Genomic DNA, 27,067 nt, shown 5'->3' with positions numbered 1-27,067 from the left:
ATCAGCAGCCCCAAAATTGCCGTCTCTTGCAGCAACATTGAAGTAAAGTTGAAGACAACGCTACTAAAGTCAAATATGGCTTGAAATACGGACCGTATAAAAAATGGTTCAAATGGCTCTGAGCACTATGGGACTTAGCATCTATGGTAATCAGTCCCCTAGAACTTGGAACTACTTGAACCTAACTAACCTAACGACAGCACACAACACCCAGTCATCACGAGGCAGAGAAAATCCCTGACCCCGCCGGGAATCGAACCCGGGAACCCGGGCGTGGGAAGCGAGAACGCTACCGCATGACCACGAGCTGCACGGACCGTATAAACGCACCTTTAAAGTTTATCTGTCGTGGCGTACTAGAGCACTATTGTTACCCCGTCTTGAACCCTGTACTTACGCTCCAACAAATTTCATGACAAAAATGTAACTACAAGGTGTACAACTTTGCTTCCGCAGTTTTTTCCTCAACATTTGAGGCTTTAATGAACAAATTGGTTACACATGTAGCATTCAAAGAATTTTCCATCGCTGGCCACTACTTTTCCCATCTTTCGGGCAGTGTACAAATTCCGCGTCGAAAAAATTGTTGTTCTTTTGAAGCGATCCACGAATAGATCCAATTTGTGACTTCTTCATGAGATCGGAAGTGTTGGTCAGCCAGGCCATGCGCCATTGATCTAAACAGGGAGAAATGTCTGGAGAATACGGCGGGTGGGATAGGACTTCCTATTTTAACGTTCCCAAGTACGTTTTGACCTCTTTTGCAACTTGGGGTCGGGCGTTGTCGTGTGCAAAATCACTTTATCGCGCCTCTCGCTGTATTGCGGCCGTCTGTCTTTTAATGCGCTGCTCAAACGCATTATTTGCCTTCGATAACGAGCACCTGTGATTGTTTCACTTCGTTTTAACACCTCATAGTATATTTGGTCCCACCAAATGCGGAGCTTGATCTTGGAGCCATGAACATTCGGTTTGGCCGTCGACGTGGAAGCATGGCCGGGATATCCCTATGATTTTTTGCGCTTAGGGTTGTCGTAATGCACCCATTTTTCGTCCACGGTCACAATGTGATGCAGAACTTCCTTCCGTTTTTGCCTCTGAAGCAACTGTTCACAAACAAACAAACGCCGTTCAACGTCTCTTGGTTTCAACTCACACGGGACCAAAGTTCCTTCTTTCTGAATCATGCCCATAGCCTTGAGACGTTTTTAAATGGCTTGCTGTGTCACTCCCACTAATCGTGCCAATTCTTCTTGAGTTTGACGCGAGTCTTCACTCAGCAATGTCTCCAATTCTGCGTCTTCGAAAACATTCTCTCTTCCACCACTATGCCGGTCTACGACGTTAAAATCACCGTTTCTGAAGCGTTGAAACCACTCACAACATGTTCTTTCACTAATAGCGTCCTTACCATACGTACTTGAGAGCGTTCTATGAGACTCAGCCGATGTTTTCTTGATATTGAAACAAAACAGTAGCACCTCCCGCCAATGACGAGAATTAGGCTCGTTAACTGACATTTTCAATGAAGAACAACTTTATGATGCAGACACAAATCGACAAATGTTTGAATGAGGTTATGTTGACCAAGGTCCAAGCTAACTGCCTGACGTCTGCAATCTGTTTCTCTCGACCGCTACTTGCCGTTGTCGCCACCTATCGGCAAACGGCGGAAGGAAAGTTGTACACCTTGTACTTTGAGACTAAATGACCAGCTGCGGCCGACGTCAGATGAACGTTGACAAGGTTGACAGCGTGGGTTCCTCTGTGGTGGAAATGAACCACAGCACGTACTTTATAGCCTGAGAATGGATGAAGCCGGCCGAAACTGGTCAATTCATCTGATATTATTTCCATTCTGACGGATAATAATTTATTTTCAAAACAATCAATCACTATAGCCTCCAGTTCGAGTTTTTTTTTCCAAAATTTAACCATGATCGAACTGCTCAGTGGCTATTTTTAAGATGACTCCGTAAAGGATTGAAACGATGTCGCGTCTTTATTCTCACTGTCAGTACATTGTATACGGGGTGTTCCCGTAAGAGTGTGCAAAAATTTAACAGGACATAGAGGATGTGCTACTGAAGAACATTTGTGTAGCACATGCTGGATGAAGACAAAATTTCACTGCCACAGTGTAAATGAATACAGCTTGTGTAAAAGTGTGCGAAGCGATGTGCCAACCGGCCTTCAAAATGGAAGCAGACAGACTGACACTAAAGAAAGAAGCCGCAAATAGTGTCGCAAGCCAGACCCCAGCATTATGTTTTGCAGGAATGCACCTCAGAGTCCAGTGTGCAGGACTATGCAAGAGAGGCGCTACGGATCACGAAGAGGCTTACTGAGAAAATCCCAAGAGCACACATCGGGGAACTCATTACTTCCTTTCACACACATCTCAGGAGAGGAAAACAGGCATTGGAACTCATACGGGAAGTCGACTGACGGACGTTATTGCCATCTGCAGCTCTCGAATAAAACAGGTTGTAGCGGAAAAGCTCTCGAAGAACGCGTAAATAAAGTATTATATGAATTAACTCTGAATATTGCAGCTTAGCGGTCGCATAATAAAAGAAGGATGGTTTTGAAATATTGCTAAAATGCCTAAAAATCAAAATGGCTCTGAGCACTATTTTTTTTTTTTTTTTTTTTTTTTTATTTATGCTTGAACTTAAAGAAAATAAAAGAAAATAAAATTGGTGTAATGCAACTCAGGTAAGTCTATGGATCCACTCCCTGTGGCATTGCCTCATCTATTTTACTTTGTTTTTTTGTTTTGTTTTTATTTTATTTTAATGTCCCAAAAGAAAAATCATATATAAACAAGAAGGAAAAGAAATATAGGACTGAAGTGACATCCTCGTCACTTCACTGGGAGTACAGTCTATCCCTCGAAACAACGTAAACCTGGGACTCCCCACCGCTTCGGGGGGTTATGAAACATGCTGCCTAGAAAGTTCGCAAAATTCGTTTTATATTTAGAGTGGCGTCGGATGATTTCGTGTTGTTCTAGTAGATAATGCCAATAGTCCATGCCCGATATCAATGTCCGCGAGAGCACGTAGTGCGATGCGTGTCCACCAATCCATCGGATTGCCGAAGTTTTTTGTGAGGGGAAAAATACAGCGTCAGGGAAAAATAAAGCGTCCGTCGTGATCGTTGATTCATCGGTGCGTCTGAGGAGGGCCATGATGCGTTGCGTCAGCCGCCAAACATCCTTTGCTTCACCGCACTGCAGAGAATGTTCGTCGGTGTCCTGCATGCCACATATAAGGCAGAGCGGGGAATCTACCATGCGAATGTCGTACAAACGCTGGCGGTTGACTGTCTTGCGGTTGATTACTGTATACCATGACGATCGCGCTGCTGTGGTGAGGAGAGGTGTATGGACAGCTCGCCAAATCTGTCGCCAGTTTCGTGTTGGGTATTTAAGTTCGACAACATTGCTGCCATGATGACGCCGCAAGTATCGATATATCTCACGGGTAGTGGGGATTCTTGTAGAAGGTATCTGTAACTGAACATAACTAAAATCAACAAAAAATCGCGCGACGTGAGAAAAAGAGGGTGAGATTGTGCCTACAGCGACCGGTGGTTCAAAGGACGTGGGATGAAGCACATCCAGGATGGCCGACGTGATGGCGTGTTGCCGTTGGTTCCAAGTGCGTAGCGTCGCTCGCAGGTATAGAGCTAGAGCCTTGTTCCGCACATCCGTGAGGTTAAGTCCTCCAGCATGGTGTGGGAGAGTTAAAGTCTTATATTTGACCTTAAACAACATTCCTTGGCTGACATAGTATCCAAAGGCCGCCATTAATCTGTCGGCAATACCATGTGGCATTGGCAGTACCTGTGCCAGGTGCGGCAGTCGCGAGGCCAGGTGAACATTAGTGTAGTCCACCCTTTGGAGCAGGTCGTGCGTTCGGAGTGAATTGTTGCGTATGTGCAGTCGGACGTTCTGGAGGAGACGTCGATAGCTCGCCGCCGCTGATTGCCGTAGCGATCGGGTGAACAATACACCTAAGCATCGCAAGATGTCCACCGTCGTAAACGGACTGTGCAGATCGTCCAGCCCTCGACCGATGTGCATGATCTTGGTTTTATTCATGTTGACCCTGCTTCCCGCAGCTACTCCGTACGTAGTAAGAAGGGTAACCACCTGACTTACTTCGTTCTCCGACCGGACGAGTATCATCAAGTCGTCGGCATATGCACGACACGTGAAGGAGCGCGCACGGAGTCGGACGCCTGTTAGAGTCCGTCTAAGAGTCTGCATCAATGGTTCGAGCGCTATTGTAAACAGTAACATCGACAAGGGACATCCCTGCCTAACTGAGCTGCAAACAGGAATCGGTCCTACCTCCCTGCCATTGACTCTCACCGTCGAAGAAGCGCCGCGAAGGAGGCGCATGAGGACGGTAATAAAATCCTGTGGTATCGCCATGCGTCGCATGGTCGAGTCAAGGAAATCATGGTTGATCCTGTCAAAGGCACGATCAAAGTCCACCGATACGAACGCCGCTCTCATGCGACAAGCTTCCGTCAGTGAAATTACGTCACGGTATTCGCCGAGGATAGTATGTATGTTGCTCCGAACCCCTAGACAAGCCTGGTCTGGTGGTATTGTCTTGGATATTACAGTCTTGAGCCTTGCCGCCAACATTCGCGCAAAGAGCTTATAATCAGTATTGAGCATCGTGAGCGGTCTAAATTGATGGGCGCTGACACTCGCTGTCGATTTCGGTATTGGTATAAGCAGTCCCGCCATGAACTGCGACGGAACGTCCATGTCAGGGCTCAATAACTCATTATACATCAATACCAACTGGGACATCATTAAATCCGCAAATGCGCGGTAAAATTCGAGTGTCAACCCATCTGGCCCAGGGGATTTATGCACCGCACCCTTCGCGAGTGCGCCCCGGATGTCATCTTCCGTTAGGGGTTCCAATAGCGCCTCTGCATCTGAACCATCCACCTCCGTTTGCATATGTCGCAAAAGTTCTTCTCCTGTCCGATTGTCCGTCGGCGTCCCAGTGAAAAGGAGGCGATAATGCTCCAGAAACTCAGCAGCAATGTCCCGTTGTGACGTCAAGGGCCGACCATCGTCATCATGGAGGACTGTGATTAGAGATCGGCGATTACGCGCATTGCCCGTGGACACATGATACATGCCGATACGTTCTCCATCGACGTTGTCCAAGCACCGAGCACGGATCGAAAGTCCCTCCAGTCGACGTCTCGTGATCGATAAAATACAGGCCTGAATGCGATGGACTTCCGCTTGACGCTCGAGCGATGGGGCCATGGAGGACAGGTCGCGGAGCACCATGTACAAATAGTCAAGTGTATCTCGGAGCCATTTCGCTTTTTCCTTGCCATACGTGATGAGAGCTCTTCGTATCGCCGGTTTTGCACACTGCAGCCACCACGAAAGAACCGTACGGTGCAGCGGCAGACGGCGAGTGCAAGTCTGCCATGTTTCTTCGATCCGCTGGCGACATTCGAGATCCACCAATAAGGATGAATTGAGTTTCCAGGAACTACGACTCCGCCAGACCCTCTGAGCACTATGGGACTTAACATCTATGGTCATCAGTCCCCTAGAACTTAGAACTACTTAAACCTAACTAACCTAAGGACAACACACAACACCCAGCCATCACGAGGCAGAGAAAATCCCTGACCCCGCCGGGAATCGAACCCGGGAACCCGGGCGTGGGAAGCGAGAACGCTACCGCACGACCACGAGATGCGGGCAAAAATCAAAATATTCTGCGCTGTTGGTTGCTACCTGTGTGTCGGAAATTACTGGTACTACTGTTATTGCAGTACGGCAATACACGAAAGAATCACCTGCCATGTGGACTGGTTGTGGTCCTGATCTTAATCGTCACGAAACCACTCTACACCCTCCACAATATTGCCACAAAGAAACAAATAAAACAAAGAAAGCAAATGTCTCGAAACACTTTTCATAAAGTATAATTTAAATGACTACAAGTCTCTGCAACAACGGTGCACAACGCCGATTTACCCACAATACAGCAATAGCACAGCAAATGGAATGTAGCAGTAAGATGCAAAAACAGACACATACTCCCTCTTACATTCGCGTTTGCTCAGTCGCGCTGCACTCACATGCTCGCAATCATACTACATTAATTATAAATGACCTGACGAATGCCATCTCTGTATACATGACGTAGTGGCAGAGAAATACAGTATAGAGTTTTCACAATGTAACTTTCTAGGTGCAATCCAACATACATTTTTATATAATTCTGAGCTGGCAGTTATATAAAAAGATCTTAACTAATTTTTCCTCTAGTTAAATACTGAATTCACCATGGCTCGTTATTACGATATTAACTCAAAACACAGGAACAGATTTTAGTTCGGGTTAAAATATTTCAAACTGATAGAAACACAGTCGATGTTCGTTTCAAATACAAATACTGTGTTCTCTGTCTGTATTAGAACAAATAAGCCCTCGGTCACAAATATTAAGTCAAAATTGACCAGGTTTCGACGCTACTATGAGCGTCGTCTTCAGAATTAAACTAACTATTCTAAAACATAATAGGTATATAGGACATTAATAAGCTAAAGTGTGTACTGACTGGAAAGAGATACAGTACTTACAAGTCACATTCTAAAAAAAAATCTATAATGTGACTTGTAAATACTGCATCTCTTTCCATTCAGTACACACTTTAGTTCCTCACGGAGTGCTGCACTAAGGAGAGGTATCGATGTCGATCGGTAAGGCCTGGCACTATCTCGGCTCTCCAAAACATCCTAAAGGTGTTCTCTAGGATTCAGTTCAGGACTCCTTGCAAGACAGTCTATTACAATGTAGCTACTTGGCCACAGGCGAGGTGCTCGATCGTATTGAAAGAGCCAATCGCCATCCCTGAAATGCTCTTCAACAGTGGGAAGCAAAAAGGTGCTTAAAGCATCAGTGTAGGCCTGTACTGTGATAGTGCTACGCAAAATAACAAGGGGTGCAAGCCCCCTCCATGAGAAACACGACTACACCATAACACCACTGTCTCCGAATTTTACTGTTGGCACTACATACGCTGGCAGATGACGTTCACCGGGCATTCGCCATCGGATCGCCACATTGTGTACCGTGATTCGTCACTCCACACAACGTTTTTCTACTGTTCAATCGTCCAATGTTTACGCTCCTTACACCAAGCGAGGCGTCGATTGGCATTTACCGTCGTGATGGCTACCTTATGAGCAGCCGTTCGTCCATGAAATCCAAGTTTTCTCACCTGCCGTCTAATTGTCATAGTACTTGAAGTGGATCCTGATGCAGTTTGGAATTCCTGGGTGATAGTCTGGATTGATGTCTGCCTATTACATATTACGAACCTCTTCAATTGTCGGCTGTCCCTATCAGTCAACAGACGAGGTGGGCCTGTACGCTTTTGTGCTGTACGTGTCCCTTCACTTTGTTTAGAAGTGTGAAAATGTCACTTACAGACGTATCACACAGATCACACCCTATCACCTGACCACGTTCGAAGTCCGTGAGTTCTGCGGAGCGCCCCATTTTCCTCTCTCATGATGTGTAATGACTACTGAGGTCGCTGATGCGAGTACCTGGCAGTAGGTGGCAGCACAATGCACCTAATATGAAAAACGTATGTTGTTGGGGGTGTCCGGACACTTTTCATCGCATAGTGTAGAGGGCAACAAGTGTGAATGTGTCGGATGACATCTCCTTAACAGCGAGAAATGAAGGATGCACAACTGTAGACGTAGCCATGGCAAACGACCGTGTGGTCTTAGTCGGTCTATGTATTATCATTGTTGTTTACTACTTTGAATGTGAAGTTGCTAAGCGGATTTCAGAAATCAACTGATAGGTTTAGCGCACGCGATGTTAGCACGCCAAACAGGAGTGGAACAGTAGCTAATGCAAACCGTCCAGTCATTCTCACTTCTGCAGAATGATAAACCAAATTAAGTCAATGGAATCAAAATTAGTTGCTGTGTTTTCCGCACGTAGGATTTTGGGGGCAGGGGAAGGAGCGGGGTTCGTGAATTAGAGCAGCAAGTTTACTTCACAATTCGAGGGCCTCGTGTTAGCGGCAGGGGAGCAACGCTAAGTACTAGGGCTGTGACAAATGACACGACAATTGCCGGCGACGACGCGAGTGAAAGGTATCATTACATTACTTGCAACTCTCGTGCATTACAGCGTCATAAATTATGGACGATCACCTCAACGATGTTTCTGCCTCGCAACCGTTGCTGCAGACAGCGCAACGCGACAAAGACCAACGTTACGATGTTCATAAAATCTATATATATGTAGACATTTCCTCATTCACAATTGTATCGCTTCTCCGATGTACAGTCGGCAACAAAAAAAAGGTTTGAAACATCAGAAATAACCCTCTCTGTACTCTATAACTATTCCAAGAAAACACAAGAGCTTTTCTGCAAATAAAATACGAGAATGGTTTGAAAAAATCTCGGAACGGAATAGAAAAATAGTGAAACTTCCTGGCAGATTAAAACTGTGTGCCCGACCGAGACTCGAACTCGGGACCTTTGCCTTTCGCGGGCAAGTGCGAAAGGCAAAGGTCCCGAGTTCGAGTCGCGGTCGGGCACACAGTTTTAATCTGCCAGGAAGTTTCATATCAGCGCACACCCCGCTGCAGAGTGAAAATCTCGTTCTATAAAAATAGTGTTTACATCACTGAACATTTTTTTTTATTTTTCAATGTAGTCTCTTTGTCTATTAATGCACTTAGTGCAACGATGTTCCATTGCATTGGTCCCATCTTGAAAATGAGTTTCCTCCAGGCCTGCGAAATAGTTGTCAATTCCAGCTATCAGATCTTCGTTTGAAGTGAATCTTCGTCCACCAAGAAAAATTTTAAGTTTTGTGAAGAGATGGAAGTCTGACGGAGCCATATTAGGTGAATAAGGCGGGTGTGGCCACAGCTCATAGCTCAGTTCGCGTAATTTTGCCACGGCGACGGCAGAAGTGAGCGGGCGCGCATTGTGTTGATGGAAGGTGACTTTCTTCCTTGCTAAAGCTGGTCTGTTTTCGCGTATCTTTCGTTGCAATTTATTAGTTTAGTATTCACGAGTAATTGCTTGCCCAGTGGTGCGATAATCTACAAATAGAATCCCCTTCCCATCCCAGAACACTGATGCCATGACCTTTCCCTCCGAAGGAATTGTCTTTGCTTTCTCTGGTGGCGGAAAATCAACATGTTTTCACTGCTTTGACTGTTGTTTTGTCTCTGGGATGTAGTAGTGCATCCAAGTTTCATCTGTGGTCACAAACCGATGCAAGAAACTTGTTCATTTCTCCTAAAACGGGCCAAACATTGTTCCGATATGTCCATTCTCATGCGTTTTTGATCCAGCGTCAAGAGTCGCGGCACCCATCATGCAGATAATTTTTTCATTTCTAATTCTGCAGTTAAAAGGTGATATACCCTTTCAGATGACATCTGGCAAGCGCGAGCAATTTCAAGCACTTTCAACCGGCGATCCTCCGTAACCATTTTGTGCACTTTTGCAATGATTTCTGGAGTAGTGACACATCTTGGCCGACCACTGCGCGGATCATCATCTAAGCTCTCCCGAACAATTTTAAACTCATTTGTCCACTTTGCAACAGTTGAATACGGAGGAGCAGAGTCCCCCAGTGTACTCTGGAAATCGGCATGAATTTCCTTTGTTTTCATACCTTTCTTTACGAAGTATTTAATCTGCTCGAAGCTCGATTATTTCCATCTTCGCAAATAACTACGCGGGAACAACGACAGAGCCACGTCATCGCCACAGCTCTTTTCGAAGAGCACTGACGTGGCACGTGTTTACAGGCAACAGTCCAAAGAACATCACGTGAACAACTCGTTGCGCTAGTGCTGACCTCTCGTGGTGATTCAGAGAACTTTTCAAACCACCCTGGTGCGCCGACTTTAGCTGCGTATACACTGTGTAGACCCTCAACAAATAGTGTTTGTGCTTGTCGTCACTGCTGTTTCATGGTCATTGTGAAGGCGTTCTATGCTATGGGACACAGGTTCTGTTCCTCATTAACTTGCAGCACCCTCTTTTAGTTTTCTAGTCTTGCCGTGAGAGACGCGCACATACGAAAGAGAGACGCCCACTATAGGCAAAACACCCTTTACTGCAATTCACAACACGCCTCATAGACCAGATACAGATGATCACTGAAGTGGCTGGCCTTTTGGATTGGGTATTAAGCCGTAAAGGAAGTATCCATACTGTGTCCTCTTAAGGGGTGAAAATTTGCTGCTGCGGTGAGACGACCCTCCAATGTGTGTTACTTGTGGCGTCCAGGTCACTGTGCGCCACGTCTTATTGGACTGCGTTTTATATTCTAACTAACGGGCCGTGGTTGACTTGCCGGTGGATCTGCCATCTCTTTTAGGAAATACTCAAACGAATGTGGTTAAAGTTTTAAAGTTCTGTGACTTGTCCAATTCGTTTACCAAGATTTTAGAGAGAGGCTCTCCATTTGTTCACAGGATGACTGGCTCGCCTATGTTTTACATAAGTGGCCAGCCAGTGACAATTTCCTGTGGCAGCCTTGACGCTCTTTTCTCGTTTTCCTTACATTTTCTTATATAGCATTTTTCATCTTTTCTCGCTTTCTTTGCTTGTATGCTTCCATTTTACTAAATTTGTCCACATTCGTTACTTTTAAAGCCCGTAAGCCCCAACACACACACACACACACACACACACACACAATATTGTAGAATGTATTTTGTTGTATAGTGTTTTTGTAGCTAAAAGCAATTAATACAGTGGAACAAAAGATATTAAGTGAAAGCTGGGGTTGATCGGAATTTGCTGTCAGTTGATTGGTATTTAATCTGCAGACTACGCCACCGAACTGCGAAGTCACCGTGCTCGGTGCTGCGATAGTCAGGTACTTCTCTCTGTTGTTCAGCACTTCACTTTACTTCAGGGCTCCAAGGGTCTTTTCGTCGTCTTAAATCCTAGAAATGACACGGAGCCGACATTCTTGTGTGCTTTTAGAGGCTGTGTGCTCCGCGCTGATTGTCAGTAAGGCGTAAGGAGTGAACAAATTTTATCACAATATACATACGATATCTTGTAAAACTTATTATCTAGGCAGGCAAAATTAAGAATATATCTGACAATCATCAAGCCAATAATGTGCTATGCATGGGAGACATGGACACTGGGCCGGTCGGAGTGGCCGTGCGGTTCTCGGCGCTACAATCTGGAGCCGAGCGACCGCTGCGGTCGCAGGTTCGAATCCTGCCTCGGGCATGGACGTGTGTGATGTAATTAGGTTAGTTAGGTTTAATTAGTTCTAAGTTATAGGCGATTGATGACCTCAGAAGTTAAGTCGCATCGTGCTCAAAGCCATTTGAACCATTTTTTGAACCACATGGACACTGACAAAGAAAACAGAGAAAAAACTCATCACTTTTGAAAATAAAGTCCTGAGGAAAATATATGGACCAGTGAAAGAAACTGTACAGTGGAGAATAAGGAATAACAGAGAACTCACACAATAATACACACTGCCTGACGTCGTAGCGGGTGTGAAAATTAAGAGACTAAGATGGTACGGACATCTGAGGAGGAGTGGGGAGAACACCGTAATGAATGGAGAATGTGAAGGAAAGACACCACTGGGATGGCCGAGAATGACATGGAAGGATAATACTAACGTGCAGATACTACGTCTGGGAGATGAAGATGCAGATGACAGGAAAGTGTGGAAGGCTGGACAGAGTGAGGCGAAGGACCGGCTGCGGTTTGTGTGGCCAGTATAAGTAAGTAAATGAGTATCTTGAGATATGAAGAAACCACAGAACAGTTGCTGTAAACTGTAATAATAAGAATATTATGTTACAAGTGAATGGGAGAGGATCCTCAAGTCGGAAATATCAGATAAAGATCTATGTGGCTAAAATTTCAAAATGAAAACAAATTAAAAGAGAACTGAACGTTACTTACAAATATAATCACTCAATCCTCTGATGTCATCCTCACCCCATCCTCATCCCACCTAATGTTCCGTGTCAAAAGAGTAAAAGGGAAATAAAAACATCCTAAAAACAGACATCATGCCTGGTCAAAAGCTACCACAGTAATGAAACGCGTAAAATGCAATGAAAAGGGGGGAGGGGAGAAATCACATATTGCGTGGAATTACTTATAAAAACCCCATAACAACCGTTGCCCCGGCAACCAGAATCGGCTGCAGCAGGTTAGCGATAACTAAACCTTCTTACACACTGCAGAGGAAGGCCGGATGCTTAATTTTATGGAACAAATCGAAATCTTAAGAAGTCTTCATTCCCATTCTCTCGATGCAACTAATGATCGAACAGACCTGTATCACAAAAATATTTTAATTACTCATGACGTTATCCAGGCAGCTTGAAGGCCCCATTTAACCTAATATTTTCCTTCTACAGGTCCTCTTCTCTCGTAATGTTGTGATGGTTCCGCCTCCTTTTTGCTATTACTTCCCGCTTTTCCAATTTAAACAATTCACCAATCTCGTGTTTGTTTAGAACCGCGCATATGATATGGGTCGTTTGCGGCTTCAGTACTCAATGCTAATATTTCCGATAACATGGTTTTCCTGTTTATTATATTTTACATGTTTCATTATTTTGGTAACTTCTGGTGTCTGGTCCTGACGTCTTTTTTTGGATTTCTTTAGGTCCGTTTTACTCTTTTGACACAGAACCTTTGGTTCCATGACAACTTTGTGGTGAGGATCATCTCAGATGGTTAAGTGATTCTATTTGTAAGTAACGTCCTGTTCACTTTTAATTATTTTAGTTTTCAAATTTTAGTCGCATAGCTAGTGTAGCCAATAAAAGACTGTGGGATAAACAACCATCCAGAGTTTTCTTATGGCCGTCCCATAAGAAGAACTTATATATACAGTACATAGTATTCTATGTTATCCCGCTTACTGGTAATAAAGGAACTACATGGTTGCTTGACACCTCATACAGTTAACAGCTTTTTTTAATATAAAGGTATTAAAACTATTAAAATGAAACTGAATTAAATGTCCAATGGTCCGCTGTAGCCTACAATCCCACACAACCGGTTTCGCAACTTATGAGTTGCTTCTTCTGGTGTAATATGTTAAAGAATGTCGCAGTGTAGCAATTTGTGTGGCTAGGTAAAGATTTCAGCATTTCTCAGATGATAAAAAAAAACCATCGACAAATGATAAAAAGACCATTGTCAATACCGAAAGCTATATATGTTTTAAGTCGCGAACTGTACATTGTGTGGGTTTATTGTTGACCTGGATAAATATAGCTATAGCGGACCAGTGGATATTTCATTCAGTTTCATTTTAATACTCTTAACACCTAAATTTTTAAAAAAAAACTGTTCTCTGTGTGAAGTTTCAAGCAATCACGTATAACTATTTTAGCTGTGGCTGGCCCAGTTTTAAAATTATCTGTGAAGGACCTGTCATAGCTTCCATGTAACAGGGCCGTAATTTATGGCAGTAAACTGAAATGAACTGAACTGAAACAAAATCACGTAATATATTAACAGCTGATAACAAATAACTAAATATGTAATGCAAAGCATTGCATGGTATCTTGACTGTCGAATACGAATGACCTCTTTAGAGTTTCAAGGTATCAGATCAATAATTTATGGGAATAAATTGCACTCAGTTGCATTGAACTGTCCCACTAATCTGTACATTTTTCCAATAGACATCCACATATTTCTTTCCTTGCCTATTCCTTCCAGTTCGACTTGATTTCGTACGTCATTCGACGACTTAACATTTGTCGTTGTTCGACAGTTACAAAGTTCAAATGATTCCTATTCTTCTCCAGATATCTGACTGTCGACGCTTCACTTCCACTGAATTTAGACCTCCATATGTACACATTCGAAAACAGCGCAGTCGTTGTCGTAAAGAGGAAACGGAGCGATTTATATGACGTCAAAAGGGCATGATCATTGGTCTGGTACCGCGCACCGCGTAATTTGAATCCGCGCCAGACGTCATGGACGTCGAAGACCCATAGAGGTCTCTGCACCATTGCGCTATAAGCTGTGGCGGCGCGCGCCTCCTGGCCCTGTCGCCTCCTGGCACAACGGCCTAATACGCAAACTTAGCGACGCAGGGTTCCCCGACGGGCTCGTACGTCTCATACACTCATATCTCACGGACAGGAGTTTCAACACCGACGTGCAGGGCAAACAATCGACACGACATGGTATACAGGCAGGAGTACCCCAAGGAAGTATCCTAGGGCCCTTACTGTTTAACCTCTACATTAACGACCTCCCCGCTACACATAACACGACGGTAGCAATCTACGCGGATGACACCGCAAGATTGGAAGCCGTCTAACATTAACTCACGACTACAGACTGCACTCAGAACGGCGGAGCCTTGGCTGGTGAAATGGCGTGTTAGAGTAAACGTCGACAAGTGCGAGGCCGTTCTGTTCACTAGACGACCGAAGAAACTGCGCAAACATCAGCACTGCAACCCAATAACACTACACACACGCCCAATACGTTTCCGCGAGAAGGTCAAATACCTCGGTGTCTGGCCGGACAGGAAACTACTCTGGGGGACCACATTCAACACGTGACCAACAAAGCTAACGCGAGGCTCAAACAACTCTACCCTATGCTTAACAGGTGTAGCACACTGAACAGGAGGGTGTCTAGGTCCATGTACATGACCCCTGATGACGTACGCAGCCCCTGTCTGGGGATACGCTGCGCCAACTCGCCTGCGCCGCCTGCAGCTCATACAGAACAAAGTACTCAAAATCATAAGTAACGCTCCGCGCTACACACGCATGGCGGACCTTCACCGGGAATACCGGCTAGATACTATCTTGCAGGTATTCCAAAAACTCTCCACACGACTGTACAATAACACAAGACACTCGCGCAACCCGTTTATCCTTTCTCTGGGTAACTACGACCACAACCATAGATGGAAGCATAACAGACAAAAGACATTACTGGCTAGGAACTAAACATCTATGGTCCATAGAACGCTAACACGACAGTACTGGCGAGCCCCTGCAACACAGTTACTACTGGAAACCCAGATGTGCGACCAGCCGAAAAACAGGCAACCGCAGGGAAACCGTACTGTACACAGCACGCAAACCAGCCACACACACACCCCCAACACCGTCTGTGAGCCGATCTATGACCGATCGCCCACTAATCTACAACGACCTTGACCTGTTGCAGGGACGCAGCAAATGCAGAAAGCGCCGCAACAAGCTCCAACAACGACTACGGTAACGACACACGATACCTCGAACTAACACAATCACAGCTTGCATGCACTGTCGCAGATAGCAAGCCGCTACTGCCCTTACTACCCGCCCTACTGTCGCAGAGGTTTTTTTCCCTTGGCTCTTGCCTTGGCACTTTTTTTCCTCTACCCTTACAACCGCTACCCTTCAATCGTTTTCGTCCACTTCTATCTCCTGATGGACCATGTTAATGAGTAATCTTACCCAGACGCATGGACAACATCACAGCCCGCATCCTGTGACGCCTGATTCAAAAACTAACATGTTTACGGAGGTGACAGCAGAACTTTTGGTTTGGTCACCACGTTGGTGTGGGCGTGGAGGGGCCCCATCCTGTGCTGTGCCTCCTGGCCTTCTTTTAGTGTGAGGGCGCCAAGGTGGAACACGTGGTTCCAACGGCGAATAGCGGCGCCCCCGATAGAGTACTTAAGCGCCGGCCTCTCGCTCAGCCAGCCAGTCTAATCTCGCGTACGTCTGTTGACACATCGCCTCGCGTTGGACAGCTTACTTACTTGTTCTGTGTATGAGTGGACGTGGTTGTTAGGTTTCCTTGTGACTCCGTTATTCGATCTTGTTGCTGCTCGTTCTGTCCTTCATTGGTCGTGTCCGTCCTCTCCCGTTCTGTTGTTGTTCGCGGCCCTCTCCGCCGGTCCCACTGCGCTTTCCGTCATTTCTACCCCGCGATCGTCCCGGTCGCAGTTACAACAATTGGCTTTCGCGCCAAGGATGGAAGCATTTCTGAAACGTCTGTATAAACTGTTGGCGTGCCTCGATGGCTAGAGTATACCACAGGTGAAAAAATGGCGCTATATAAAACGCGCCGAGGCAAGTGTAGTGCTCTATGGGACGTCGGCTGCGAAGATGTCTACGGGCAAACAGACGTACAACTGTTGGGCAAGTGAGAACCCAGATGAACCAAGGGGCTACCAACAGCGATCCCACAACGACTGTTCAGCAAAAGTTGCTACGTATGGCCATCTGTAGCAGGGGCCTGGCTCAAGCACTCATACTACACTGAAGAGCCAAAGAGATTGGTACACCTGCCTAATACTGTGTAGGACCCCCGCGAGCATGCAGAAGTGCCGCAATACGACGTGGCATGGAATCGACAGGAGGAGTCAGACAGCATATTACTCCCCCCCCCCCCCCCACACACACACACACACAAACACCTCGCGTACTGACCACGAGGAGGAAATTCAAGAATACAGAGCCAATGCAGAGGCTTACCGACAATCATTCTTCCCACGCACTATTCGCGAGTGGAGCAGGGCTTGAGAGATCAGATAGTGGTACCGAAAGTACTCTCCGCCACACATCATTAGGTGGCTTGCGGAGTATGATGTAGATGTAGACGTAGATGAATCAACTAATGTCTGAAGTAGTGCTGAAGGGAATCGACACCATGAATCCTGCAGGGCTGTCCATAAATCCGTAAGAGTACGAAGGGTGGAAATCTCTTCTGAACAGAACGTTGCAAGGCATCCCAGTTATGCTCAATAATGTTCATGTTTGGGGAGTTTGGTGCCCAGCGGAAGTTTTAAACTCATAAGAGTGTCCTGGAGCCACTCTGTAGCAATTCTGGACTGCATTGCCCTGCTGGAACTGCCTAAGTCCGTCAGAATGCAAAATGGACGTGAAAGGATGCATTTGATCAGATGGGAATCTTGCGTACATGTCACCTGTCAACCTGTCAGAGCCGTATATAGATATATCATGGGTTCCATATCACTCCAAATGCACACGCCCCACATCATTACAGAGCCTCCAAGGGCTTGAAAAGTCGTCTGCTGACATGCAAGGTCCATAGATTCATGAGGTTGTCTCCATACTCGTACACGCCCATCCGATCGCCAAAATTCGACTCGTCCGATCAGGCAACATGTTTCCTGTCATCATCAGTACATTTTAGATGTGGACGGGCCCAGGCGAGGTTTAAAGCTTTTGTCTCGTGCATTCATCTAGAGTGGGTCTTCGGCTGCGAAACCTATATCGATGATGTTTCGTTCAATGGTTCGCACGCTGACACCTGTTGATGTCCCAGCATTGAAATCTGCAGCAACTTGCGAAGGATTTTCGCTTCTGTCACCTTAAAAGATTATCTTCAGTTGTCGCTGGTCCACTTCTTGCAAGATCTTTTTCCGGACTCAGCGATATCGGAAATTTAATGTTTTACCGGATTCCTGATATTCACGGTACACTCATGAAATTGTCGTACGGGAAAATACCCACTTCATCGCTACCCCGGAGATGCTGTGTCCCATCGCTAGTGCGCCGACTATAATACCACGTTCAAGCTCACTGAAATCTTGATAACCTGCCATTGTAGCAGCTGTAAGCGATGTAACAACTGCGCCAGACACTTGTCTTATATAGGCATTACCGACTACAGCTCCATATTCTGCCTCTTTACATATCTCTGTATTTGAATACGCGTGCCTATACTAGGTTCATTGGCGCTTCATTGTAATTCATCGACGACGATGGATGGAATCTGCAATACTGCAACTAGACATCCACTAAGTTGCTATAGGTAGCCTTCTCAGATGAGTCACGTTTCATGCTCCACTGTACAGATGACCGGTGGCGTGAAACGTCTGAAAGCAAACATCCTGCTTCCATTATGGTCTGGGGTATTTTTTCCTGGCATTCCCTGAATGATCTCGTCATTCTGGCATAATAGATGAATACATTTATGCATCAATCGTTGAGGAACATGTCCACCCCTATATGCAGTCCATTTCTCCTCGCTATGATGTCATTTACCAGTAGGACATTGCAGAATAACACACAGCTTGCAGTGTAAGCATGTGTTTGGAAGAGCACCAGGATAAGTTTATCGTAGTCCCCTGGCCACCGAACTCCTCTGATCTAAACAAAATCCAGAATCAATGGGATCACATCGACTGGGCTATTCGTGCCATAGATCATCCACCAATGAAACGTAGCACAACTGGCCAAGACATGGTATTGCTCCACATACCTGTCAGCACGTTACAGAAGCTCATTGACTCTCTTCCTTCATGTCAGACCACCCTGAAATAGGCGGTTATTCTGGCTTTTGTCAGGGGGTCGCCGGCCCTTGTGGCCGTGCGGTTCTAGGCGCTTCAGTCTGGAACCGTGCTGCTGCTATGGTCGCAGGTTCGAATGCTGCCTCGGGCATGGACGTGTATGATGTCCTTAGGTTAGTTAGGTTCTTCATTCCTTACTCGGTCTTCCCACTTCACTTTTTCCATTCTTCTCGATATCCACATATCTAGTGCCTCCATTCTTCTTTCATCTTCCTTCCCCAATGTCCAGGTCTCCGTACCATATAGTGCAACGCTCCAGGTGTAGCATTTGGCAAGTCTTTTCCTCTGCTCCTTGTTTAGTAGTCCACAAAGTAATTTCTGTTTCCTCTTGAATCCGTCTTTTGCCATTGCAATTCTTTTCCTAATTTCTGTTGAGCAATACATATCATCCATTAGTACACTTCCCAAGTAATTGAAGTTATTCACTTGCTCTATTTCCTCTCCCCCTATTTTCATACGGCGTTTTCTCCCCTTTCCTCCAATTACCATGCTTTTCGTTTTCTTCTTGTTAATCTCCATTCCGTATTCTTCTAATTTTGTGTTTAGATCATCTATCATTTATTCCATGTCTCTTGTTCTCTCTGCCATCACAACCATGTTGTCTGCAAATCTTATACAATCCACTCCCCGACCCCCTATACAAACTCCTCTCCTTCCATCAAAACTTTCACTAATAATTTCCTCAAGATATATATTGAACAGTGTTGGTGATAAACATCAACCTTGTCTTACACCTCTTCCCATTTCAATTTCTTCGCTCATCACACCTTCTATTCTTGCTCTTGCTCTCTGGTTCAAATATAAATTTCTAATTAGTCGTCTATCCCTCCAGTCAACTCCATGTTTGCTTAAGGACAGACACATACAAAGTATCACACTTGCACCTTGGGCCTTGACCGAGCGCATGTAAGGCCTGTAATGGGTAATAAGCGTACCTGGTATAAAATTTGGAAGTCCTAACCTCAACTGAAGTCTTCAAATGCCTCCTGCAACTCAGTTTGTGAACTCTGTTGCTTTTCACCATACTTATCATTACTGGCGCCTGCGAGTGGCTGACGTGGTGGCTGGAGAACTATGTCATCTGGCCTGCACCGGAAGCTGCTCTCCCTCAGATCCCAGAGCTGAAGGCCCTCCCTATCAGCTGAAGTACCGCCGTCGAATCTGAGATGGAAGTGTAGTCCTACAGAGCATTCCCAGCAGGAAGAGAATTTCTACTCTGTATTTGTGAGTCTGAGCCTTGTGCATGATCCTGATCACCAACGACAGTTGTTTTTCCCAGTTCCGACCAATCAGATACATTCTAATAAGTCCGCAGTCTCCCTTACAAATTCATTTTTTGTATGGTCAGGCAATAGTGAGGAGTTTCAGCGTTTGGCTCAGAAACGGGCAGCATTTTACTGTCACTGCTTGTGTTGTTATGCCAGCTAATAAGGCCTCCTCCATGTACGCAGAAGCGAGCTTCGTTCTTCCACTCCAGAATTTGTTTACGCTAACGAATGGTAGTTTCTCGTAATAGGCCCTTAACAAAAATCAACAGCTTCATTTATCTTTTCACCAGCTTGACGGCTTTTATTACTCATGTTGAAGAGTTTCACTATTTAGAGTCAACTGCCACTTTTTCACCCGTACAGATATGTTGTCTAAATAATTTTGCAATTAGTTTTGATCATCTGATGACGCTCAATCTAAGAATGTGAAGCTGGTATCTGTACAGATATCATTAGTGATGGGGGTTGTAGCTCTCGAAGAATGAAATTGTAATAAAATTTAGGCCTTTCACTGATATTTATCAACGCCTGTAAGCAGTGAAAGGTCTACATTTCATTGTAACTTTAATCTACTGTAAGAATGTCGTTTACGTACATCAGAAACAGCGAATGGACTACAACACTTCCTTTGGTTATCACCAGATATTATTTATGTCTCATTCGACGACTTTCCATCAGTTACTACGAACTGTGACCTTCATGACAGGAAATCACGGATCCTGTCACAAAACTGAGACGATACTCCATAGGCACGCGATCTGTAAAAGTTCCTTGCGAAGAACAGCACCAAAAGCCTTCTGTAAGTCTAAAAGTATGGAATAAGTCTGACACCTCCTCTCAATGACACACATTACTTTGTGAGAAAAATGGCTAGTTCTGTTTCAAAAGAACGATTTTTCTGAATCCATGTTGGTTATTCGTCAATAAATCGTTTTCTTTCAGGTAATTCATGATGTTCTGTCACAGTATATGTATGTGCGGAATTTTATCGGTTACATTTGGAAATCAGTAACGTTAATTTTATCAGTAGTCACATCTCATTTCTCAATGTGAATCACTTTGTTTGGTAGTTTTATCAAATTAATTGAGTTTGATTATGATGGATGACAGTTTTGATAAGAATTATCACATATAATGACAGCTCCCACAGTTTTAAAATTTGTGGCCGCCCGCTGTGGCCGAGCGCTGCTGGGAGCTTCAGTCCGGAACCGCGTGACTGCTACGGTCGCAGATTCAAATCATACCTCGGGCATGGATGTGTGTGATGTCCTTAGGTTAGTTAGGTTTAGGTAGTTCTAAGTTCTAGGGGACTGACGACCTCAGATGTTAAGTCCCATAGTGCTCAGAGCCATTTGAACCATTTTTAAAATTTGTGCGGACATAGTTACGTTAGACTGCTCACAGCATAAGAACATCCAGGAAATGTTCAGTCATTTAGCACTGGAAATGGTACAGTCTTATTGTGGGAACACTTTATTAGCCTTTGTCGCAACAATTTGTACCTACATAACTAGATAAATTTCACTTGCCTGTGAATGGTAAAGGTCTCAAATTCGGGTCTCAGTCTGGTATACAGTTTTAATCCGCCAGGAAGTTTCATGTTAGTGCACAATGCATTGCAGAGTAAAAAATCCATTATGGAAACATTCCTCGGGCTGTAGCTAAGCCATAAGTCCGCAATACCCTTTCCTCCAGGAGTGCTAGTCTTGCAAGATTTGTAGGAGAACCTCTGTGAAGTTTGGACGATAGGAGACGACGCACCAGCGGAAGTGAAGCTGTGAGGACGGGTCCTCAGTCGTGCTTGGGTTGCTCAGTCTGTAAGAAAATTTACCTGCAAAAGGCGAAGGTCCCAAGGTTTTGAGTATCGGTCCGGCACACAGTTTTAAACTGCCAGGAAGTTTCACTCTTACTTCTAAACTAACTTTACATCATTCTTCTAAGTTAACTTTACAGTTATTATCCTTTACGTAAATTCTTTATTCGCACTCATTATCTTTACAAAAATGGCATAGTCTCACTCATTCATTGATCGCTTATGGACGGTCCATATTGTACAAAAGTTAACTCAAATTCACCATTATTTTAAGCAGTTGAATATTCACTAACAGTCACGCTTTTCCACAATCTATCAAAAACAAGTAATATATACCTACACACTACTAATGCAAATGGATATACAGGGTGGCCAGGAACAGTCTGAAAAGTTTGTAAGGGTGTTGCAATCTAGGTTGTGTTGAGCAGTAATAGTTAACAGAAAAAAATCGATATGTTGCGTCTTTTCTGAGTTAATTAGCATTTAAGTTTGGTAGGCAGGCCGTTATGTGCACAGATTCAAGTGCTCCACCAGAGACGGTGTCACATTACGTGCTCTTCGTTTAGTTTCCTAAAGCTGAACAAGAGAGAGATACAAAAATTGGACGTGGGATCACACCCGAGCCAGAGGTGACCAGTCGCATGTTCTATCATCCACGCTATGAGAACAACTGACACTAACTGTATCTGGCGGGCCGCCTGAATTTTCATGTACAATGGCCTGCTAAGCTAACTTCTATGCTATGTAACTTGGAAACGGCGCAACTTAGTGAACTTTTTTCCTAACAATTATTTCTCTGCATAGCTGACCCTACAACACCCTCATACGCTTTTCAAGCCCGTTTCTGACCTCCCGGTACATGCATGTCATCAAAAATTATTTTCATTTTGTGTGCTCGTGTACATAACAAAAATCATGCACATTTTAGTGAATGGCGCCACGTAAAAAATGTTGCAAGAATTAGATTAAAACATTAAACAAGATTTACAACCTCAACATGAAGATTAAGATTACATAATATTATCACTCAATATAAAGTTTACAGATGATAGTTAATGATTGAGTATTCACACCTCTGAAAGTGTTATCAGTAATTCCTCATCAGAGTGCTGTTCCTACATTAGGATGACAACACAAATGTACTGATCATTATTAAGGCCTGCAGGGCAGACCCTCTGAAACAAGAATACAGAACATACAACACTTAAAAGTTTAGTACTCAATTCATGAAAGAGAAATATAACACACGATTATTATCACTAGTTTTAGCTTTTCTTGATCTGTTTGTCACGCAAGTTAGTTCCTTCCACTAGCCTAGAAGCAGAAAACAAAGCAATGTCACAAAGTTGGGGAACTCATTTCGGCACAGTCTTTCCTATTCACTTTCGTCACACATAGATGTATGTTCACTCAGCGTGGTGTTATTATCTGGAGAATTTTTAAATCTAAGATTTGACTACTAGTGTTCTTGTTTGTTTAAATTACGCACACTTTAATACCATCTAATGAATATTCCGTGTTTTAATCACACCACATCGTTCATGAAAACTAAGGAGATTACAATGTCCTCAAGAGTCTGAATATTGGTTATCGCGTCGTCTTAAGATGCATCACATTTCATTTAGTTAATAATATTCATTCAACATGAAATAGAGCTCATCTTTATCTTAAACTTTCCTACGTAATGTGTACACTGTGTCTCACGCGCAGTCCTTTGCATTCAATGACCGCAGTTGTCATAATTCAATGGATGACACAGGTGAAGTTGTGTTCACTGGTCTTGGGTATTAATAACCGCTTCAACTGTATTTGGTCCTTTATTACTGCATTACTACCGGTTTTGTGGCGCTAAAAGCCACATCTTCAGGTGAACATGTGATCAAAACATTAGAGCGGAAAAACTCGGAATATTTTTTCCCAACATTCGTTGTCCGTCAAAACAAAACACCGCTAAAAGACGGTACGCCACGAATTAAAAACTGCCAGATTCCAGTATAACGGATGGGTCCAAAACAAATTGTACCGTAGTGATCGTTTCTCCGATCTACAGGGTGATTCACGAAGATATGCAAATATTTTGTTACTCTACAACTAAAAGTAAAGAAAAAAGTTCATATAAACATAGGTCCGCAAATGTGTAGTTACGGAGTTACGGCAAATAAAAGATGTTGCCCGAAATTTAGCAACTTCGCTACTATGAAACCATCGCAAAACTGCACGAGGTTAAAGTATAGCACGACTTCCATTTATTTTGTTGTCATTGGTCCGGTGGATCTAATAAAACATGTCCCAGACGTGTATCTGCAGTAGTTTTCCAGAACATCCAAAGAAGCAAAGATTATTATACAAGTAAATGTGTATACTTTTCATCAAGAATGCAGAAACGTTTATGTCATTGTTGGCAACCGTTAGTGAGTTGTTTCAGTCGTTTCCTAAACTTGAAATGAGTTAGTTTTCTGTATTGTTCAGTAAAAGAACATAACAACAGTGCATTTAAGTGAAACCACATAATAACTGTTGTAGTTTGTAGATTATTTATGAAATATGGATGCCTTTCAAATTTACGACAGAGGAATACGCCGATGTGGTGTTTATTTATGGTAAATGTGATGGTAATGCTGCGACTGCAGTAAACGAATATCGCTTACGTTATCCATCTCGGAGGATTCCGAATGCACGAACCGTTAGCAGAGTATTTCCAATGTTATGAGAGAGAGGTTCTCTACCGGGCGTTCATAAGCAGTACGTGCGCTCGGTACGTGAAGACGATGATGAGGATATTATAAATGTTGTTTAACGTAGCCCGGGTACCAGTACACGATTAGGCATTTCACAATCTAAGGTATGGCGTACACTGAAGTACAATAATCTGTATCCTTACCATAAATGAAAAGTGTATCTTTACATCCGGGAGATGCTGCCCTTCGCTTGGAGTTGTGCAACTGGTTAAATGCTAATCGGAGGTTACAAAAATATATTTTATTTATTGATGAGGCACAGTTTTCTCGAGATGGTATAAACAATTTACATAACGAGCACGTATGGTCTGAAGAAAACCCACACGCAACAGAGCAACGCAATTTCCAGTAGCGATTTAGCATAAATGTGTGGTGTGGTATAATCAACACACATTTCATTGGACTATTCATTTTCCCAGGACGTCTAACTGGTGAGACGTACAATTGCTTCAAGAAGAAATGCCCCGCTTGCTCGAAGATGTTCCTCTTGCCACGAGATTGCAAATATATTTTCAACATGACGGCGCGTCTCCGCATTTCACCAACGACGTTACTACACATTTAAATTAATATTTTCAAATTCAAATGTTTCAAATGCCTCTGAGCACTATGGGACTTTACATCTGAGGTCATCAGTCCCCTAGAACTTAGAACTACTTAAACCTAACTAACCTAAGGACATTACACACAGGATTCGAACCTGCGACCGTAGCAGTAGCTCGGTTTCAGACTGAAGCGCCTAGAACCGCTCGGCTGAATATTTTCCCCGGAAATGGATTGGTCGGGGTGCTACACGTCTGTGGCCACCCACATCGCCTGATTTAACACCATCGTATGTGTATGGGGACTGATGAAAGACGTAGTTTATCAGGACAAAGTCAATACACGCGAGGCATTACTTGCTCGCATTGTGAATGCAATAGATGAAATTAAGAACAACCCTGTGAAACTGAAACGAGCAACAAAACCTATTCGTACACGTGCAGCTAAATGCATTGAACTTGCTGGAGACATTTTTGAACATTTATTGTGAATGTATTGTGAAACTGTATGTACACTGTACAACTTCCTTAGCACTGAGCTTTGTTTTTTTCCGGTTTAACATGAATTTACGTGTGATATGGTATTAATAAAAGCACATTATATAACACATGATATAGATTCAGTTAACATTATTACAAGCATTTTTCCAAAATTGTATTCTCTTCAACTTCTATTGAGAACTTTTTGCTACAGTCTGGAATTTAAAAAACAAATGGGCAACTAATTAAGAAATTAAAAATTTTACGAAATTACAGCTTTGCTTTTCCGGGTGTTCTGGAATACTACTACAGATACACGTCTGGGACATGTATTATTAGATTCACCAGATCAATAACAACAAAATAAATAGAAATCGTGCTTTGCTTTAACGTTCATATCAGCAAAGTTGCTAAATTTCAGGCAAAATCTTTTATTAGCCAATACTCCGTAACTAAACATTTGCGGACCTATGTTTATATGAATTTTTTCCTTAGCTTTACATCTAGAATAACATATTAAAATATTTGCCTATCTTCGTGGATCGCCCTGTATATGGAAACGCGTACAGGGGACGCGGCGACACGCTCCGCCATACTCAGTATTATTCGTTAAACAGGTATCAAATTCTACCTCTCTTACTATCCAGATTGGATTTGCCAAGTTTGGATTGTTAATGGGATTGTTAACATGCTGCTGTTCGCCCACTCATGCACTAAATTTGTAACACCTGAGATGTCCGCTGATACTGGTGCAAACGTCTTGCTATTACCTGCCAATTCGCAACTAACTACTGTGTCAATGCGTTTACTGTGGTCACTTGAAACGTCCCCTTAGAACAATTTATACACTCCTGGAAATGGAAAAAAGAACACATTGACACCGGTGTGTCAGACCCACCATACTTGCTCCGGACACTGCGAGAGGGCTGTACAAGCAATGATCACACGCACGGCACAGCGGACACACCAGGAACCGCGGTGTTGGCCGTCGAATGGCGCTAGCTGCGCAGCATTTGTGCACCGCCACCGTCAGTGTCAGCCAGTTTGCCGTGGCATACGGAGCTCCATCGCAGTCTTTAACACTGGTAGCATGCCGCGACAGCGTGGACGTGAACCGTATGTGCAGTTGACGGACTTTGAGCGAGGGCGTATAGTGGGCATGCGGGAGGCCGGGTGGACGTACCGCCGAATTGCTCAACACGTGGGGCGTGAGGTCTCCACAGTACATCGATGTTGTCGCCAGTGGTCGGCGGAAGGTGCACGTGCCCGTCGACCTGGGACCGGACCGCAGCGACGCACGGATGCACGCCAAGACCGTAGGATCCTGCGCAGTGCCGTAGGGGACCGCACCGCCACTTCCCAGCAAATTAGGGACACTGTTGCTCCTGGGGTATCGGCGAGGACCATTCGCAACCGTCTCCATGAAGCTGGGCTACGGTCCCGCACACCGTTAGGCCGTCTTCCGCTCACGCCCCAACATCATGCAGCCCGCCTCCAGTGGTGTCGCGACAGGCGTGAATGGAGGGACGAATGGAGACGTGTCGTCTTCAGCGATGAGAGTCGCTTCTGCCTTGGTGCCAATGATGGTCGTATGCGTGTTTGGCGCCGTGCAGGTGAGCGCCACAATCAGGACTGCATACGACCGAGGCACACAGGGCCAACACCCGGCATCATGGTGTGGGGAGCGATCTCCTACACTGGCCGTACACCACTGGTGATCGTCGAGGGGACACTGAATAGTGCACGGTACATCCAAACCGTCATCGAACCCATCGTTCTACCATTCCTAGACCGGCAAGGGAACTTGCTGTTCCAACACG

Source organism: Schistocerca cancellata, chromosome 10 (genome assembly GCF_023864275.1).
Source record: "Schistocerca cancellata isolate TAMUIC-IGC-003103 chromosome 10, iqSchCanc2.1, whole genome shotgun sequence".
In the NCBI taxonomy this organism is placed as follows: Eukaryota; Metazoa; Arthropoda; class Insecta; order Orthoptera; family Acrididae; genus Schistocerca; species Schistocerca cancellata.
The sequence above is the reverse complement of the archived record's forward strand: the minus strand, read 5'-3'. Positions refer to the sequence as shown.